General features: G+C 44.3%; 3 non-coding genes across 3 annotated transcripts; 1 reads left to right on the top strand and 2 right to left on the bottom strand.

Moving 5' to 3' along the window:
* Window positions 1-6,575: 6,575 nt before the first annotated feature.
* On the bottom strand, window positions 6,576-6,647 carry TRNAC-GCA. The gene has a single exon. It is a non-coding gene; the product is annotated as a tRNA-Cys (tRNA).
* A 4,841-nt stretch (window positions 6,648-11,488) lies between these two features.
* TRNAC-GCA lies at window positions 11,489-11,560 on the bottom strand. The gene has a single exon. It is a non-coding gene; the product is annotated as a tRNA-Cys (tRNA).
* Window positions 11,561-15,001: 3,441 nt separating this feature from the next.
* TRNAC-GCA lies at window positions 15,002-15,073 on the top strand. Its single transcript has one exon. It is a non-coding gene; the product is annotated as a tRNA-Cys (tRNA).
* Window positions 15,074-20,225: the final 5,152 nt, after the last annotated feature.

Raw genomic sequence — 20,225 nt, forward strand, 5'->3', positions numbered from 1 at the left:
TTCCATCATGTGTCTTTGAGCTTCCCAAAGCCTTCAGACTTAGCCCTTCATACCGCTCTCAGAACAACAGCTGGTCTTTAAAAGTTTGGTCCAAGAAGAGGTGATACTAAAAACCTTCAACCGCAACCACAGACACTGACCAATCAGAATGGATGCCAGTTATAAATAGCTATTAAATGCCTTCCGGATGAATAACCAGCCTCAAATCCAGACGGTCAGTTGCATCTGTGTGATCAATTACTCAGCTACTTGACCACTGAAAGCCTTGGGCTCCTAGTTTCTTGGCCCTGATGAATCAACTGGATTTCCATTTTCTTCAATCCCAGTTAGGACAGAAAACCAGTCCTACATCTGCCCTATTTTTCTTTAAAGTCTTTTGTCTGCAACCCACTCCAATTGTTGCACTACCCTAGGCACAGTGTTACAGAAAGAGAAACTGATAAGACAAGCATTGTCTGATGTTGGAGAGCTCATGTCACTGAAGGAAGGTTGGAGACATGGGTTCATGAACCAGGGATGGTCCGAGGGAAGGAACCCAGCCAGCTTGCTGGGCAACTCACACTGGTTAGGGCGCTACTGGATGGTGCTTGGGCTCTGCCAACCCTGGGATTTGTGTCACTCAGTCTACAGATAGCATGTGAGTCAGAGATGCCAGGAGGACAGAGGGAGGAAATAGCCTTGGTTTTGGCTTCTGCAGCTGTCAGCAGAGCCATTTCTTCCACCAGGGTTCACGCTCACACAATAGGGAATCCTCGAAACATGGAAAAGGGTTGAAAGGCTGGGGTAAAATGGAAAAGGAAGCGACTCATCTGCCTATAAACAAGGATCTTCTGAATCATCAATCAGATGTTTTATTCAGACACAACCAGTGGTGCCTATAAGCCTGTTTCAATTCTGAACTTTAACGAAGGGAGTTGAGTTACTACTTATGGGCAGTTACCCCACCTGGCAATGCTGCTGCTGCTGCTGAGTCGCTTCAGTCGTGTCCGACTCTGTGCGACCCCATAGACGGCAGCCCACCAGGCTCCTCTGTCCCTGGGATTCTCCAGGCAAGAACACTGGAGTGGGCTGCCATTTCCTTCTCCAATGCATGAAAGTGAAAAGTGAAAGTGAAATCGCTCAGTCGTGTCCGACTCTTCAAGACCCCATGGACTGTAGCCTTCCAGGCTCCTCCATCCATGGGATTTTCCAGGCAAGAGGACTGGAGTGGGGTGCCATTGCCTTCTCCCCACCTGGCAATGTTGTGCCACTATAGCCTGTCACCACTCTACCATGTCTGTGCCCTCCTCACCTGTCCCACACTCTCCCACCTCTGCACACCTGGCCGTGGTCTATGCCGACAGCCCTGCACTCTGTCTTCCCTCAGTCCTGGGCTGAAGGCACCAGCTGGACCCTTGAGGTTTGCCACCAGAGGTTGTTTAGCATCATACAGGCTTGTAAGTTCCAAAGGGCGTCCCCGGTGGCTCAGCAGAAATCCGACTGCAATGCAGGAGCCGCAGGAGACATGGGTTCGAGTCCTGGGTCAGGAAGAGCCCCTGGAGGAGGTCATGAACCCCCTCCAGTATTCTTGCCTGGAGAATCCCAGGGACAGAGGAGTCTGGCGGGCTACACATAAGGTCACAAAGAGTTGGACGTGATTGAATGATTTAGTATGCACACACAAGTTTCAAAATAATCTTCTAGCCACTTAGAATCACTGGATTTTGGGGTAAAGGTTATCAGGGGAGCGTCCTTCCTCAAAACAAAGCTCACATGCCCCTCATTAGTTCTACTAAGTCAGGATTTCTGGGGCTAATCTGTATTTAAAAAATTTTTAATTTTATTTTTTATTGAAGTAGAGTTGTTGTACAATACGATATCTTACAGGTGTACAATGTAGCGATTCACAATTTTTAAAGTCATACTCCATTTACAGTTATTATAAAATATTGGTTATGTTCCCTGTGTTGTACAATATCTCTTTGTAGCTTATTTTATAACTGAATAGTTTGTACCTCTTAATCCCCTACTCTATATTGCCCCTTCCTCCTGCTAATCTGTATTTTTTTTCCCATTTATTTTTATTAGTTGGAGGCTAATTACTTTACAATATTGTAGTGGTTTTGTCATACATTGACATGAATCAGCCATGGATTTACATGTATTCCCCCCTCCCACCTCCCTCTCCACCTGATCCCTCTGGGTCTTCCCAGTGCACCAGGCCCGAGCACTGTCTCATGCATCCAACCTGGCTGGTGATCTGTTTCACCCTAGATAATATACATGTTTGATGCTGTTCTCTCAAAACATCCCACCCTCGCCTTCTCCCACAGAGTTCAAAAGTCTGTTCTGTACATCTGTGTCTCTTTTTCTGTTTTGCATATAGGGTTATCGTTACCATCTTTCTAAATTCCATATATATGTGTTAGTATGCTGTAATGTTCTTTATCTTTCTGGCTTACTTCACTCTGTATAAGGGGCTCCAGTTTCATCCATCTCATTAGGACTGGTTCAAATGAATTCTTTTTAACGGCTGAGTAATATTCCATGGTGTATATGTACCACAGCTTCCTTATCCATTCATCTGCTGATGGGCATCTAGGTTGCTTCCATGTCCTGGCTATTATAAACAGTGCTGCGATGAACATTGAGGTGCACGTGTCTCTTTCAGATCTGGTTTCCTCAGTGTGTATGCCCAGAAGTGGGATTGCTGGGTCATATGGCAGTTCTATTTCCAGTTTTTTAAGAAATCTCCACACTGTTTTCCATAGCGGCTGTACTAGTTTGCATTCCCACCAACAGTGTAAGAGGGTTCCCTTTTCTCCACACCCTCTCCAGCAATTTATTGCTTGTAGACTTTTGGATAGCAGCCATCCTGACTGGCGTGTAATGGTACCTCATTGTGGTTTTGATTTGCATTTCTCTGATAATGAGTGATGTTGAGCATCTTTTCATGTGTTTGTTAGCCATCTGTATGTCTTCTTTGGAGAAATGTCTGTTTAGTTCTTTGGCCCATTTTTTGATTGGGTCATTTATTTTTCTGGAATTGAGCTGCAGGAGTTGCTTGTATATTTTTGAGATTAATCCTTTGTCTGTTGCTTCATTTGCTATTATTTTCTCCCAATCTGAGGGCTGTCTTTTCACCTTGCTTATAGTTTCCTTTGTTGTGCAAAAGCTTTTAAGTTTCATTAGGTCCCATTTGTTTATTTTTGCTTTTATTTCCAATATTCTGGGAGGTGGGTCATAGAGGATCCTGCTGTGATTCATGTCGGAGAGTGTTTTGCCTATGTTCTCCTCTGGGAGTTTTATAGTTTCTGGTCTTACATTTAGATCTTTAATCCATTTTGAGTTTATTTTTGTGTATGGTGTTAGAAAGTGTTCTAGTTTCATTCTTTTACAAGTGGTTGACCAGTTTTCCCAGCACCACTTGTTAAAGAGGTTGTCTTTTTTCCATTGTATGTTCTTGCCCCTTTTGTTGAAGATAAGGTGTACACAGGTTTGTGGATTAATCTGTATTTTTAATAATGTCCCTAAGTAATTCCAGTGCAGTCAAGCTGGGTAACCTGTGATTCACTGTGTCCTCCACAATGTAAATTTTATAGAAGAGGAACTCATTAGGAAGTGAAACACACACAGATCATTAAAGACAGAACTATGAGGAGCCTGGTGGGCTATAGCCCATGGGATCGCACAGTCGAACATGACTGAAGTGACTACACAGGTACACCGTGATCTGTGTCAGAGAACACAAGGAAGCTGACAAGGACCATGGGACCATGGTGACTGGTGGTGACTCACGGGACAGTGGTGGAAAACGCTAAATAGGGTCATCTATCTGTACCTGGTAATAAGGAAAGCTACCAGCAGGGGGCACCCGACCTCTTGATCTGCAGTCAAATGCTCTACCCCTGAGCTATACCCCCTTACCTAGATGAAGGGCCTCCTTAGCTTATTTCACTTGTGTTGCCACACCAAACAGTTTCATAGTGTGCTATAAACTTTGTTCATCCCCAATCAGACTGTGGACATTGGACCCACCACAAACTGAGTAGAGACTGACTTCTGTCCATGAGTTCATCTTTTTTCCATTCCCTAGAGACTCCACACTTGTCTAATAGACACTTTTCCACCCTCTAGCCACAAACCGAATTTCTTCAAAAACTGAAGTCTCATCTTCTCCCCTCACTCAGAACCTGGTGAGCATTGTAGTGGGGGAGAGAAGACTGTAAGAGCCATAGTTGTATCAGTCAGCGATGCCCACGGTAATGCTTCAAGACAAATAATCCCAGGATTCTGATTCATGCAACAATAAGCATTTATTTTCAGGTTCATAGGGCAGCAGCACAGATGCCAAATAATGATGGATCTCAGCTGGACTTTACCTGGTGACCCTGCTTCAAGCAGTGGGTCCATCTGTGCTTGGTTTCTCTCTGTGAACTGGGCTCGGTTTTGCTCCCTGTCTGTCATTCCAGAGTCCCAGTTAGAGGAGTAGCAGCTAGCAGGGGAAGCTTTCTCTTGGAAATGGCAAAAATGCAGAAAGTCAAGTCCGACGACGCAAGCAGATCACAAGCCTCTGCTTGTATCATATATGCTAACATCCCATCAGTCAAAACAAGTCACAGGACCAAGCCCTGAATCAAGTGCAGGGAATTATACCTCCTTCTAAATGTGAGGATCTGAAAAGCCTTGTGGCAAAGGGCACAGACAGAATAAGTGAACAAGGCGGGGGAAAAGTTTAATCTACCATGGTCTGCCCTCTTGGTCATAATTATTTACAGCTCTACCACATGCAAAATATACTCAGCTTTATCCCAAGTCCTCAAAGTCTCATTCAATCAGACAAAGTTCAGGATCTACATTAGGTCCAGGTGAGCCACCTGGAAACCTATGACAAGTTATCCACCCCTCACACAGCCCGAACCCAGTGACAGGACAGTGTAGACTTGCAGTAGTAGACCACTTGCAGCAGACTTACTGCAATAAACATCTACATTCACAGACTGGACAAGATAGGAAGCAGATATGAGTATGCAGAAGAAACCACCACGTGCCCTTCTATCTTTGGGTGCAGCCAGAGCCTCCTTGGAGACACCGATTTCAGTACTGGCCAGTCTGATTCACAATAATGTTGCATTTATTGTTGCATCCATGGATTTGAAGGAATCAGCTAGTCTAGGTTGGGCTGGGCTGGGTGAGTGGGCTTCAAGCTGTGGGCCAGCTGGCCTGGGCGCCTCTCAGTGAGCGGGGCTCAGGGTTGGGTCTTGTGTGCTCATTGAGGGGCCTGGCCGAAGGAGAGAAGCTTACAGGGTAAGCCTGGCTCAGGGTAAGGGCGGAAGTGTGAGGGCAAACCCAGCCTTGCAAGGACATCTCAGGGTGCTGCTTGCATCATATCTATTCACATCCTGTTGGCCGAAACAAGTCATATGGTGTGCCAGTTATCAATTTATTGCTGCTCAGCTCCAAATTCACCCTTCCATACCTGCTGTGGGATAATGGACTGGGTTCTTTAAGTGTTTCTCCTATAAGTGAGCACAATATTAACAGTTGTCAGTAGAAGGTGCAGGAGGGGCACTGCAGGAGAAAGGGGTCCTCTGCCTAGGTCCTGCTGCAGGTGTTTGCCCCTGGCCCTCCTGTTGCAAGTTGGGCAGTGGTGCGGGTGTATAAGGACACCTGGTGATGCTCTGCCCCAGGTACACACCCAGAGGACGAATCACTTGGTGACCTTGCAGTCCCAGCTGGGCGGGTGACCACTCCTATACCTGCCAGTCACCCCCCCACCCACCACCCCATGCACCTGTCTGCCAGCCTCGACTTGCCTCTGCCCAGAGGTCTGGTTTCACATCCTCCAGTGCGGACACTGCATACTTCAGGCCTCACACCTCCACACGGCTTGCCTGTGTCCCCCAAGGCTGCTTCCTGCTTGCCTGGAAACCATCAGCCGGTCTGGTTGGGGCAACCTGGTGAGCGGGCCACAGTCCCACCTTCCTCAATGAGGTCTGAATCCTAGCTTTGATGAAGGGTTCCCCTTCCAAATTTGCCCTTGGCTGAGCACTTCAACCCAAGGATACCTTTAGGTTTTCTTTGTACTTTTATGGGGCTTCCCTGGTGGCTTAGATGATAAAGTGTTTGCCCACAATGTGGGAGACCCAGGCTTGATCCCTGGGTCAGGAAGATCCCCTGAGGAAGGAAATGGCAACGCACTCTAGGACACTTGCCTGGAAAATCCCATGGTCGGACACAACTGAGCAACTTCACTTTCTTTCACTTTCGCACCTTTATAGTTATTCCCCCTTCATAGCACAATCATTCTTTATTTTAAACGTCCCTGTTTAAATTACTGTGCAGTTTCTGTCTCCTGATTGGCCTAGACTGATACCTGCAGCAGAGCCCAGAGCAAAGGGATGCAGATCACACTGGCTTCTGCAGCAAAGACAGGTCACAAAACAACAGGGGTGGAAAGGATAGAGGGGAATTACAGCCAATAGGTCAGTCTATCTGACTTCACTCTGACACAGGAGAGAAGACACTTGAAAAGACAATAAGTTCTGGGGAAAAGCCATTGTCAGGGAAGCCATTTGGCAATAAAACAAGCTACCAGGGGGCACCCGGATTTGAACCGGGGACCTCTTGATCTGCAGTCAAATGCTCTACCCCTGAGCTATACCCCCTTGGCTCACAGTAGGTTCTCATTACCTTACTTCAAGTGTGTTACCACACCCAAGCATTCCACAGCTACTATAAATTCTACTCATTCCTCACTGCCTCTGAAATTGGCAAAGCCACCACTGGAGGCCATTCTTGGGCCATGAGTCTACCTGTGCAGCCCCAGAGGCCCTGCCCTTATCTAAGAGGTACCTTTCCATTCTAGTTGCAACCAGCACTGTAGGCAGCAGGGAAGGAGGCACCATGTTTGAGAACTAGGGCTTTTACGGTTGAAACCCTGTCCCCTCCACGTCCTTCCTCCCTTCCCTCCTCCCCTAGCTCCTCCGCCCCTGCCCCCTGCTCTGCACCATCCTTCAGGCCTCAGCCTCCTTCCTTGCCTGACCCTCTTTCCTTCCTTGACCCTCCATCGCACACTCTTGCTCTTCCTGCCTGGTTCCCACCTAGGGGGTGTTCTAGGGGCTGAAACCAGGGGAGATTCGCGGAGAGGTGGCGTCAAGATCCTCTGGGGAGCACAGTAGGGGAAGCTAAGACCAGGTGTTCAGTTCAGTCACTCAGTCGTGTCAAACTCTTTGTGACCCCATGGACTGCAACACACCAGACCTCCCTGTCCATCACCAACTCCAGGAGATTACTCAAACTCATGTCCATGGAGTTGGTGATGCCATCCAACCATATCATCCTCTGTCGTCCCCTTCTCCTCCTCCCTTCAATCTTTCCCAGCATCGAGGTCTTTTCCAGTGAGTCAGCTCTTCGCATCAGGTGGCCAAAGTATTGGAGTTTCAGCTTCAGCATCAGTCCTTCCAATGAATATTCAGGACTGATTTCCTTTAGGATTGACTGGTTTGATCTTGCAGCCCAAAGGACTCTCAAGAGTCTTCTCCAACACCACAGTTCAAGAGGGTCAATTCTTCGGTGCTCAGCCTTCTTTATAGTTCAACTCTCACATCCATACATGACTACTGGAAAAACCATAGCTTTGACTAGATGGACCTGTGTTGGAAAAATAATGTCTCTGCTTCTTAATATGCTGCCTAGGTTGGTCATAACATTTCTTCCAAGGAGCAAGTGTCTCTTAATTTCATGACCAGGTGTAAAGGCTGTTATTTGAGGGCCCACAGGCCGGGACCAAGGGGCCCTGGTGTGTGGTCAGAGATCTTTCCTTCTGGCCTGTGGAGAGAGAGCCTGGGTCCCGTGTCTGCCTGTCCCCATGCAGACCTCCAGGCACTCCACAGCGGGTCCACACAGAGGAATATTATTCTGTGATGAAAAGTAACTAGCTATCAAGCCACAAAAAGACATGGAGGAACATTACATGCATATTGCTAAGTGAAAGAGGTCATTTTGAAAAGGCTGTATAGAGTACACTTCTTACTAGATGACATTCTGGAAAAGGCAAAACTGTGAAGACAGCAAACAGATCAGTGGTTGCCTGGGATTGGGGTGGGAGAGTGGGATGAATAGATATGGCAGGGGAATTTTTAGGGCAGTGAAATTATTCTGAAGGATATTATAATTGCGGGTACATGACATTATGCATTTGTCAAAACCCACTAAACTGTACAATACCAAACGTGAACCTTAATGTTAACCATGGACATTGGTTAATATTAATGCATCAGCATTCATTTGCTGTTTTTAAAAAAGGTCACACTAAATCAAATCTCTTACCGTTATACAGTGGAAGTGACAAATAGGTTCAAGGAATTAGATCTGATAGACTGAGTGCCTGAAAAACCATGGATGGAGGTTCGTAACATTGTATGGGAGACTGTGATCAAAACCATCCCCAAGAAAAAGAAATGCAAAATGGCAAAATGGTTGTCTGAGGAGGCCTTACGAATAGCTGAGAAAAGAGAAGTGAAAGGCAAAGGAGAAAAGGAAAGATATAGCCATCTGAATGCAGAGTTCCAAAGAATAGCAAAGAGAGATAAGAAAGCCTTCTTAAGTGATCAATGCAAAGAAATAGAGGAAAACAGTAGAATGGGAAAGACTAGAGATCTCTTCAAGAAAATTAGAGATACCAAGGGAACATTTCATGCAAAGATGGGCACAATAAAGGACAGAAATGGTATGGATCTGACAGAAGCAGAAGATATTAAGAAGAGGTGGTAGGAATACACAGAAGAGCTATACAAAAAAGATCTTCATGACCCAGATAACCATGATGGTGTGATCACTCACCTAGAGGCAGACATTCTGGAATGTGAAGTCAAGTGGACCTTAGGAAGCATCACTAGGAACAAAGCTAGAGTACGTGATGGAATTCCAGTTGAGCTATTTCAAATCCTAAAAGATGATGCTGTGAAAGTGTTGCACTCAATATGCCAGCAAATTTGGAAAACTCAGCAGTGGCCACAGGACTGGAAAATGTCAGTTTTCACTCCAATCCCAAAGAAAGGCAATGCCAAAGAATGTTCAAACTACCGCACAATTGCACTCATTTCACATGCCAGCAAAGTAATGCTCAAAATTCTCCAAGTTAGGCTTCAACAGTACATGCACCAAGAGATTCCAGATGTTCAAGTTGGTTTTAGAAAAGGCAGAGGAACCAGAGATCAAATTGCCAACATCTGCTGCATCATAGAAAAAGCAAGAGAATTCCAGAAAAACATCTACCTCTGCTTCATTGAGTATGCTAAAGCGTTTAACTGTATAGATCACAAAAAACTGTATAAAACTCTTTAAGAGATGGGAATACCAGACCACCTTACCTGTCTCCTGAGAAACCTGAATGCAGGTCAAAAAGCAACCGTTAGAACCACACATGGAACAATGGACTGGTTCCAAATTGAGACCGGAGTACGTCAAGGCTGTAAATTGTCACCCTGCTTATTTGACTTCTATGCAGAAGACATCATGCGAAATGCCAGGCTGGATGAGGTAAAAGCTGGAATCAAGAAATATCAATAATCTCAGATACACAGATGACACCACCCTTATGGCATAAAGTGAAGAGGAACTAAAGAACCTCTTGATGAGGGTGAAAGAGAAGAGTGAAAAAGCTGGCTTAAAACTCAACTTTCAAAAAACTAAGATCATGGCATCCAGTCCCATCACTTCATGGCAAATAGATGGGGAAACAATGGAAACAGTGACAGACTTTATTTTCTTGGGCTCTAAAATCACTGCAGGTGGTGACTGAAGTCATGAAATTAAAAGAATCTTGCTCATTGGAAGAAAAGCTATGACCAACCTAGACAGCATACTAAGAATCAGAGAAATTACTTCACCAACAAAGGTCCATCTAGCCAAAGCTATGGTTTTTCCAGTAGCCATGTATGGATGTGAGAGTTGGACCATAAAGAAGGCTGAGCACCGAAGAAATGGTCCTTTTGAACTGTAGTGTTGGAGAAGACTCTTGAGAGTCTCTTGGACTGCAAGATCAAACCAGTCAATTCTAAAGGAAATCAGTCCTGAATATTCACTGGAAGGACTGATGCTGAAGCTGAAACTCCAATACTTTGGCCACCTGACTTGAAGAGCCGACTCACTGGAAAAGGCCCTGATGCTGGGAAAGACTGAGGGCAGGAGAAGGGGACGACAGAGGATGATATGGTTGGATGGCATCACCAACTCCATGGACATGAGTTTGAGTAATCTCCTGGAGTTGGTGATGGACAGGGAGGCCTGGCGTGCTGCAGTCTATGGGATCACAAAGAGTCAGCCATGACTGAAAGACAGGACAACAACACCACTAATACAAATTTAATAATGGGGCACGTGGGAGGGGTCAGTTGAGGTGAGGAGATGGAAGGGAGCTCTCTGTACTTTCTGCTCAGTTTTTCTGTAAAATTAAAACTACTCTAAAAAACAAAGATTATTAATTTTTTAAGGTGACAGCAGTAGGGTTACTTGGACTATGAATCAGAGACCTCGTGATCTGTGTTTAAATGATCTAACTATGAGCCATTATTATCTAAAAAGCACCTTTCCACCCATAGGGCTATCCTGAACCGTAGCACAGCCAGTCACCCAGGTATTTGTGGCTTCCAGAACCTGGGGGTCTGCCCCAGGGCAGAAGCACGACTTTCCCACTGCATCTTCTTCCCACCCTCTCCCTCCTTGCTCCAGGCCCTCTCGAGGGCACTGGCTTTGATAATCATATGTGCATGCTAATCATATGTGTGTGCTAAGTCACTTCAGTCATGTCTGACTCTTTGCAACCCCATGGACTGTAACCCGCCAGGCTCCTGTGTCCATGGGGTTCTCCATGCAAGAATACTGGAGAGGGCTGCCATCCCTCTTCCAGGGGATCTTCCCATCCCAGGGACTGAACCTGCATCTCTTAGTCTCCTGCATTGGCAGATGGGTTCTTTTAGCACTTGCACCACCTGGGAAGCCCATGTTCAGGCAAAATGCCCTTGAGAATCATCCAGTATCATCTCCCCCCAAGTGTGTCTGACCAGATAGTGCTGGTCGGGTAGGTATTTGTTGTTTTTCAAATAAAGGTATGCGGATTCTTCCCCGGAGCCTGTGGGGCACAGCTGCTAATTCAGTTGGCTCCTTGGACCTTCCTAACTCACTTGAAAAGAGAAATAGTAATAGTAATAGCAATTGGGAGAGCTGACCAAACACACACAGCTCTCCTAGGGTCAAGACAAAGCCTCTAACACTGGATGAGGAAAACTTCCAACCATTTCCTGAGTCAGAAGATGACCTTTCCTCCCTTTCCTCTCCTCTCCTCACTCCTTCCATGTTCTGTTTGCTAAGCCCCCTTAGAGGAAAGTACCCTCATTTAAAAAAGCCTGCCAACAAGTGGGGTGGTGGATGGAGGTGAAGGTTGGTGGTACTGAGATCTGATCTACAGTGACCATGTGTGTGGTCCCCAGATGGAAAGAAAATCAACAGGGGGCACCTGGATTTGAACCAGGGACCTCTTGATCTGCAGTCAAATGCTCTACCCCTGAGCCATACCACCAGGCCATTCTAGGCTCTGAACTAGTACCAGTTTACTATGTCATAACACCCAGGTATGCAGTTGATGGCAATTATCATCCATTCTTCGAGCCAGTGGGAACCTGTAGAACGGCATCCCTCAGTAACACCCTCTGGTCTCCAACCTCCCCTGTACCTCCCACAGAAGTGCTTACTTCTTGGATGATTTCTCTACAGAATATGTCAGCTGTTTTGTGTTTTTTCTTCTGTGTGAAACTAATTATCTCATCCATATACTTTTTGTCCTGTGGGTTTATACCTTTTTATTGCTTTATTATAGTTGTTGTTTTGTCGCTAAGTGTGTCTGACTCTTTGCAACCCCACGGATTGCAGCACAAAAGGCTTCCCTGTCCTTCACCATCTCCCCGAGTTTGCTCAAACTCATGTCTATTGAATCAGTGATGCCATCCAACCATCTCATCCTCTGTCATCCCCTTCTCTTCATGCCCTCAATCTTTCTCAGCACCAGGGTCTTTTCCAGTGGGTCAGCTCTTCGCATCAGGTGGCTTGGTATTAGAGCTTCAGCTTCAGCATCAGTCCTTTCAATGAATATTCAGCATTGATTTCCTTTAGGGTTCACTGGTTTGATCTCTTTGCAGTCCAAGAGACTCTCAAGAGTCTTCTCCAGCAATCACAATTCAAAACCATTAATTCTTTGGCGCTCAGCCTTCTGTACGGTCCGACTCTCACATCCATACATGACTACTGAAGAAACCATAGCTTCAACTACACAGACCTTTGTTGGCAAAGTGATGCTCTGCTTTTTAATATGCTATCTAGGTTTGTCATAGCTTTCCTTCCAAGGACCAAGTGTCTTTTAATGTTGTGGCTACAGTCACTATCTGCAGTGATTTTGGAGCCCAAGGAGATAAAGTCTGTCACTGTCTCCACTTTTTCCTCATCTACTTATCATGAAGTGATGGGACTATATGCCAAAATCTTAGCTTTTCTGAATATTGAGTTTTAAGCCAGTTTTTTCACTCTAACTGTTGCTTCCTGACCTGCATACAGGTTTCTCAGGAGACAGGTAAGGTGGTCTGGTATTCACATCTCTTTAAGAATTTTCCACAGTTTGTTGTGATCTGCACAGACAAAGGCTTTAGCATAGTCAATGAAGCAGAAGTAGATGTTCTTCTGTAATTCTCTTGTTTTTTCTATGATCCAGTGATACTGGCAATTTAATCTCTGGTTCCTCTGCCTTTTAGAAACCCAGCTTCAGCATCTCGAAGTTCTCAGTTCATGTACTGCTGAAGCCTAGCTTGAAGGATTTTGAGCATTACCTTGCTTTCATGTGAAATGAGCACAACTGTATGGTCATTTGAGCATTATTCAGCATTGCCTTTCTTTGGGATTGGAATGAAAACTGACCTTTTCTAGTCTTGTGGCCACTGCTGAGTTTTCCAGATTTGCTGACGTACTGAGTGCAGCACTTTATTTATCATAATTAGAAAAATGTTATTTTAAAAAATTGTGTAAGTGAAAATATAAGCACAAATAAGTAAAATTAAATAGCTGTGTAGCCAGACCCATGCATATGTTTCAAAATTTTTAAAAATTTGATACTTTGGTGAGAAGAGCAATTAAATAATAAAGTTGTCTTTACTGATACTTTATAGCATTATAAAATAAATTTTTTAGGTATAAAGAAAAATAACTTCCAATCTAGAATTCTGACAGGACTGGGTGCATTCAGGGTGCTATGACTGTAGACTCAATCTAGAATTCTGAACCCAGGTAAACTGACATTTAAGCAAGAGGACAAAAAGACATTTCAGATGTGCCAAACCTAAGAGCATTAACTGGATCAGAACCTCATCGAACTAAGGAGAAAGAAGGGAGATGAACCCAGAGAGAAACAAGGAAATGCAAAGCTGAAGGATGACACCCCTAGAATACTTGGAGCCGCCTTCTCTCCTGAGCTACTTGCCTTTGTGGGGCCAAAGATACTCTCCCATCCTCTGTTTCCCCATCTGCAATATAGGTGTAATCATACAACCCCCTGGGCTGAATTTTTCTGAGGCAGACTGAGATCTTCAGCTTGAATTGGCCTGCTCTGGATGGAAGAGGTGGATCTCTATGACTCCCTTGAATGAGTTTTCCCCATATTGGCAGAAGCTTCTTTAGATTTAGTTTCCTGAATGGTAAACTGGGAAGAGAGCTAATCCACGACAAAGAAGACCCTCCCAGGGGCTCCCAGCAGGCAATGGGAGGAAAGGGTGGGGGGGTCTCAGGATATGGGTCTTTGGTGGAGTGGAGGCACCAGGGCTCAGTAAACACAAGATAAGGCAAGGGTGAACAGGTGCCCTGGGTGTGGCTGCGAGTGTGAAAGGGCCTGGTCGCAGATGTGTGGATCTAGAGCAGCGGTTCTTAAAGCATGGCCCTGGACCCCCAGCATCAGCGTTACCTGAGAATTTGTTAATCAGAAACTTTCAGGGGGAAGCCCAGACATCCCTGTTTTAACAAGTCCTCCAAGTGATTTTGATGCACCCTACAATTAAGAACCAAGGGTATAGAGCAGAGTTCAGAGGATGAGCAATCTGATCGTGGTCCTTGGTTTTCAGCCTACCTCTGCCCACCAGCTCAGTCTGACCCTGGGGCAGGTGCTAGAATTCCTAACCCAGCCCTTCCTGGGGGTTCAGTACCTAAGTCTTCCTGCAGGTGGCGCACAAGGGAGCCGATATAGATCTGCGACAGGTGTTTCTCAAAGTGGGATCCCCCAGACCCTCTATAAGAAGCTTGTTCCTAACCCCACGTCACATCTGCATGTTTGACAAGCTCCCAAGATGATTCCTGAGCACAGGAAATCTGAGGACTGGCCCGAAAGGTGCAGCATGCACAAGGTCAAATTCTGGTGTCCCCATTAGCTTTTCTTTGTGGTCCTTAAATTGCATGGCGTTGTGTGCTCTGCTAAGGCCACATTCTAGTTCCCCTGATGGTCCCAATTCATCATTAATCTATTAAAACACTCCTCTTCTGTAGCCCTTACATTTTTTGACTGATAGAGGATAGGGAAGAGTGGAAGATAAGAGACTGATTGACTTAATTATAAGGTCCTGAACACTAAGTCAGGAGAAGTGGATTCAGGTCCTGAGTTTATCTGTAAGGAGCTGTGTGTGCTTGCGTAGACCAGTAATCCTGAATCTCTGTGTTCAGATGCCCATTGTGAAGGGCATAGACCAGTGACCCTGAGGGCCTTTCCTGCCATAAATACCAGGGTCAGTGCTTTTCCAGAAGGAGCAGGGAGGTGGTTACAGGGAGGGGGGACCTGTTGCTTATTTCTCATCAAGGAAGTAAAATTACAGTGAGGCTGGCTTGGCAGCTTTGAGCAGGCCCAGCCTGGTGAACATCTTATAGCAAAAATTTATAAGAATTTTGGGCGTGGCTACACAGGTAAAAGGTAGTACTAAGGCATCTACTTGCATCAGGGGGTATAGCTCAGGGGTAGAGCATTTGACTGCAGATCAAGAGGTCCCCGGTTCAAATCCGGGTGCCCCCTGCTGCCCTTCCCTTTTGCCAGCTGGAGCTGGTATTGAAGGTTCAGCTCCTTCCCTAGTCCAGGGCCTCAGGAGGCCAAGTCTTCTCAACCTGGGGAATCTGGGGTAACTGAAAACCCTGTCTCTGAACAGGACAAGCCTAGAGGGACACGTTCCTCCAGCTATGACTTCTTATTTCACTTACCTCTGGTCTTGTTCTACACAGGCTTGTTTCCACGTGTTTTCATTGCCCTAAGTCAGTGCTGTGTTGGTAAGTGTTTACCAACCCGCTCTTGAGGGGAGGGGGAGCATTGGTTTGCAGTGTTTTCCAGCTTCACGGTGTAAATAATCTCACCAAATCCAATGTCAAGCCACAAACACAAGATCACCGATCATGGTGTTGGGAAGACGTGCTGACAAGTGAGTCTCTGGTGTGAGTAGGTCAAGCACAGCACTGCTCCTGACCCATCTTCCCTATGGGGCAGGGGCTGTTTGACCCCCACGCTATCCTCACAAAGCTTACAGAAATAAAAGCAATGGCTATCATAGAGCCATCCACTTACTCAAGATGGATTTGTGTTCAACTTGATGCCAGACACAGCAGAGACAGATATCAGCAGGAACTATCTGTGGTGAGCAAGGGAATCAAATGAAGAAATGGCCAACTGAATGTAAGGATAAGTAGAGAAAAGAAGAAGGGTGCTAATTTAAAAGAAAAGGGAAAAAATAAAAGAAAAGGACTTCTGTAACCAGCAATATGCCAGACTTGATCTTCTAAAACTCCTCCTACCTCAGAATATCCAGAAATGCAAAGTAAAAGAGAGCAAATATCCATTAGTAGGTCTTGCTGAGCTCTCACGGCAGTAAAGATGTCTTAGGAATAGGGGTGGAGGGTGAACTAAAATCCTGCAAGAAGGTCTGTGGTGGTTGTGGTGAGATCACCTACTTGCCTGAGCCTTAATAGGCATCTCAGTCCAGGAAATTAGGTTTTTATCCCCTCTAGCCACACCATTAGTAAAAGGGTGGATTAGCAAAACACCAGACAAGAAGACAAGGGGTCTTTTTCTTCTCAGGAGGAAGAAAGCATCTCCCCTGAAAATTCATAACCAGAAATTTACTCCCACATATGTTAGGGCTTTGAATTTTCAGTATCTGCATGGTTCAGAAACTTCTGAAGCTGAAAGTTAACATAAAAAGTGCACTCAGGCTAACAATGATTCTGGAGTACCCAGAAGAAGCAAACACAAACTCTTAGGGGCATGCCTTCAAGAGATCACACAGAATTCTACTGATGAAACCTGGATTAAGATGAGTTCACAGTTCAAAATAGTAAAATATATGAGGAATCCATCAACCATGAATGAAAACCATTAGACAAATAAAGAATGTCAGATAGCAGAATTATCAAACAGATTTATAAATTAAGTATGGTTAATGTTATTGAAGATATAAAGAATTGAATATATGAGAATATATTATTTTTAATGAGATGAAGGAAATACATTTAAAATAAAAAGTACAATAGTTGAAATTAATAGTTTAGAGCAATTTAGACAGAGAGAGAGAGAGAAAAGAGAAATCTGGGAATGAAATAGGATAGAAATCTTAGAAAAAATTACCAAGAACAAAGCACAGAGGTATGAAAGAATGCAAAACATAAAGGAGTGGCTAAGAAGGAGAATAAAATTGAAAGTTCCAACAAATATCACATATGAATTCTACAAAGAGAAAAAATAATGGAGGAGAGGCACTATTAAAAGATATAATGTTTGAGAATTTCCCAGACTTGTACAAAAATACAATGCCTCAGATTTAGGAACCAGGAGTTCCAAGAAAGATAAATAAAAATAAATCCATACCTAGGTACATTGCAGAGAAACTTCATATTACCACAGACAAAGGATGATTTTAAAAGCAGTCAGGGAGAAGGCAATGGCAACCCACTCCAGTACTCTTGGCTGGAAAATCCCATGGATGGAGGAGCCTGGTAGGCTGCAGTCCATGGGGTTGCTGCGAGTCAGACACGAATGAGCGGCTTTGCTTTCACTTTTCACTTTCATGCATTGGAGAAGGAAATGGCAACCCACTCCAGTGTTCTTGCCTGGAGAATGCCAGGGACAGGGGAGCCTGGTGGGCTGCCGTCTATGGGGTCACACAGAGTCGGGCATGACTGAAGCGACTTAGCAGCAGCAGAGAGGACAATTCTTGTGAGAAGGAATAACAATTAGACTGACAGCAGACTTTTCAACAGAAGCAATGAAAGTTGGAAGACAATGAAATAAAATATTAAGTGTGTAAAAGTAACTGGAGCTTCCCAAGAGGCTCATTGGCAAGGAATCTGCCTGCCAATGCAGGAGACGCAGGAAACATGGGTTCACTCCCTGGGTTAGGAAGATCCTCTAGAGGAGGAAATGGCAACCCACTGATGGAAAATCCCATGGACACAGGGGCCTGGTGGGTTACAGTCCATGGGGTGGCAAAGACGAGGCACAACAACAAGAGTAACTAACTTAGAATTCTCTACTTAGCTCAAATGCTACTCAAGACTGAGAGAATAATAAGGTATTTAACTGAAATAATTTACTTCTAACATACCTATCTTTGCTATAAGAACTCTGAAAAGTTGTACCTCAGAAAGAAAAACACATAACCCAGAAGAAAAGAAAAAGAATAGAAAAAATAGTGAATGAAGATACTAGCAACCATGTTGGTAAATCTAAACAGCATAGATTGTACAAATTAATATACTAAAGTCCTTCTATTGTTTGGAAGGAGAGTGAACTGTAAAATATAATTAGACTATATTAAAATAAATATGTGTATAAAATTTTAAAGAGTAACCTCTAAAAGCATAGAAAAGGAAGGCATAAATTTCAAATCAGTAGAATAAAAAAGGTGAGTAAAGAAAAATTAATCAATCCAATAGAAGGAAAGAATGGAGAAAAGGCACTGAAAAAAACATTATCAATAGATAGCAAGAAATAAGATGGTAGAAATGAAGTAAAACATATTACTAAACACAATAAAGGTAAATAGACTACTTGCCAATTAAGATAGAGATTGTCATATTGGATTATACAATAACAACAAAATCTAGCTGCATGCTCTTATAAAACACACAACTGAAACATAAATATCCAGAAAGTTTGAAAGTAGGATGGGAAAAGATATATTAAACAAATACTATCAAAAATAAAGTTAATGTAGCAATACTAAGTCAGGCAAAACAGAGTGTAGATTACAAGTATTTTTAAGGATAAAGAGAATTAATTCATAATAATAAAATAAACACTTTCCCAGGAAAATACAATTCTAAACTTGTAAACACAGTCTCGAAATATGTAAAGGAAAAATTGTCAGAATTACAGGAAGAAATTGACAAATGCACAATATTTATAGGAGGTTTTAACACACCTTTCTCAGTAATTGATAGATCAAAAGTTAAAAAAAAAACGATATGGAAGACATAAATAACACAACCCAAGCTTGATGTAATAGAACTAACTTGATCTCTACACTCACACACACACAAATACAAGTACTCTTTTGAAGCAAACATAGAACACTTTGAAACATTTATTGCATAACTTGAACACAAAGTGCATATCAGAAAATCCTTAAAAAATCAGCATCACATACTACTTTTTTTTAATGCAAGGCAAAACTCAGTTACAAAAATATAACATAGTTAAAGACTTATACATTTGGAAACTAAAAAATACTTTAAAATAACCTCATAGATAGAAAAGGAAATAACAAAAATCAGAAAATATTTAAATACTCAAATTGATTGTGGCTGTTTTCACAAAGAGAAGTAGACAGCATCTCTACAGGAAGCTAGCTATTAGGGAAAACTGTAGCTGGCTAGTTCACCAAAAGCCAATTCACAGAATGACCAGAGAGCCAAAAGCAGAATATATGAAAGCTAAACCACTGAACATCGAGCTGCTGAAAAACCAATCTGAATTATTGAAAATCTTTAAAACTTTTGTTCCACTTCATTCCTCCCTTTGTTTGTGTGCAGAACTGCCAAATAAACACTGATCTAAATTTAGGACAGTTCTCCACAATCATTTTACAAGGCAGATATAGAAACCAAGGTGGATGTCGTTATGGGGTGGGAGGTACAACTAAAATTTAATGGTAGGAAAGACGTTTCTCAGTCACTGGGAGAACTGGCCATTTGCAAATTGATTTTTGGCAAGAGGATCATTCAGCACATAGGATGTTGGTGAATTGCTTTAAGCAATTGCTGACCCAGAATCTACAGTTGGGGCCCCAGCCTGGTCAGGTAAGGGGGAGGTTGAATCAAAGAGGTACCAAGCCTGTACATGCTAAAGGAAATATATCTTTCTTGGGTAGAGATATTACTTTTTTTTTTTTTTTTAAGTGAAGGGATTTTAACGTTTATGGATTCTGAAACTAAGGGTGGCATGTGGGATGAGCTGAGAGAAGGGATACCTACCAGGAGGAAGCTGATCTCAGCAAGGAGGGCCCTAGGCACCAAGCAGAACTGAGGTACTTACCAAGGGGCGCTGTGGCCTTGAGGAATCCTGAGAGCAGATGTTGAACTTGAACCTGTCTTTTTCCACTGCCTGACACCTTGTGATATCTTCAGATCTTCAGGACCCTGGGCTACACAGACCTGGGTCCTGTGTCAGTATTCCCTGGGTGTGGAGAAGGGGGCTTTGCCCAGGGAAGGGGCTGGACAGTCACTGAGGGTGTTCTACCCACCTGGTCTTTCCTTGGAGGCCAGACCAAGGTGGGCAACGTTGTACCCTGAAGCTCTGGGAGGTCATACGCAGCAAGGCCAGCGGAGACCCACGGAGGTTAGACCCACAGGGATCAACACTGGGATTTCTGGGCAAGAAATTCCCTTTCTCTGAGTCCAGAGGAAGAGAACTGTCGGGGCGCAGGCGTGGGGAAGGGCTCTCCCGGATGCAGGCGTCGCCTCCTGTTGGACCCCGGCTTCCTCGGCCCCTGCAAACCGAGGTTTAGCCCCACGAGCCCACCTTCTCTAAGCTGTCCTAACAGGGGTCCACCAGACCGGGGATGAGGCCCAGCCGGGCATCGTCTCCCTCGGACCGAGTCCACAACTCTCCCCAGCCCCTCTGCGTCCTTTCTGACCTGGAGAATGGTGGGCTCACGCTCCACTCATTCAACACATTTATCTGA

The sequence above is a fragment of the Cervus canadensis genome, chromosome 3 (assembly GCF_019320065.1).
Source record: "Cervus canadensis isolate Bull #8, Minnesota chromosome 3, ASM1932006v1, whole genome shotgun sequence".
Taxonomy (NCBI): domain Eukaryota; kingdom Metazoa; phylum Chordata; class Mammalia; order Artiodactyla; family Cervidae; genus Cervus; species Cervus canadensis.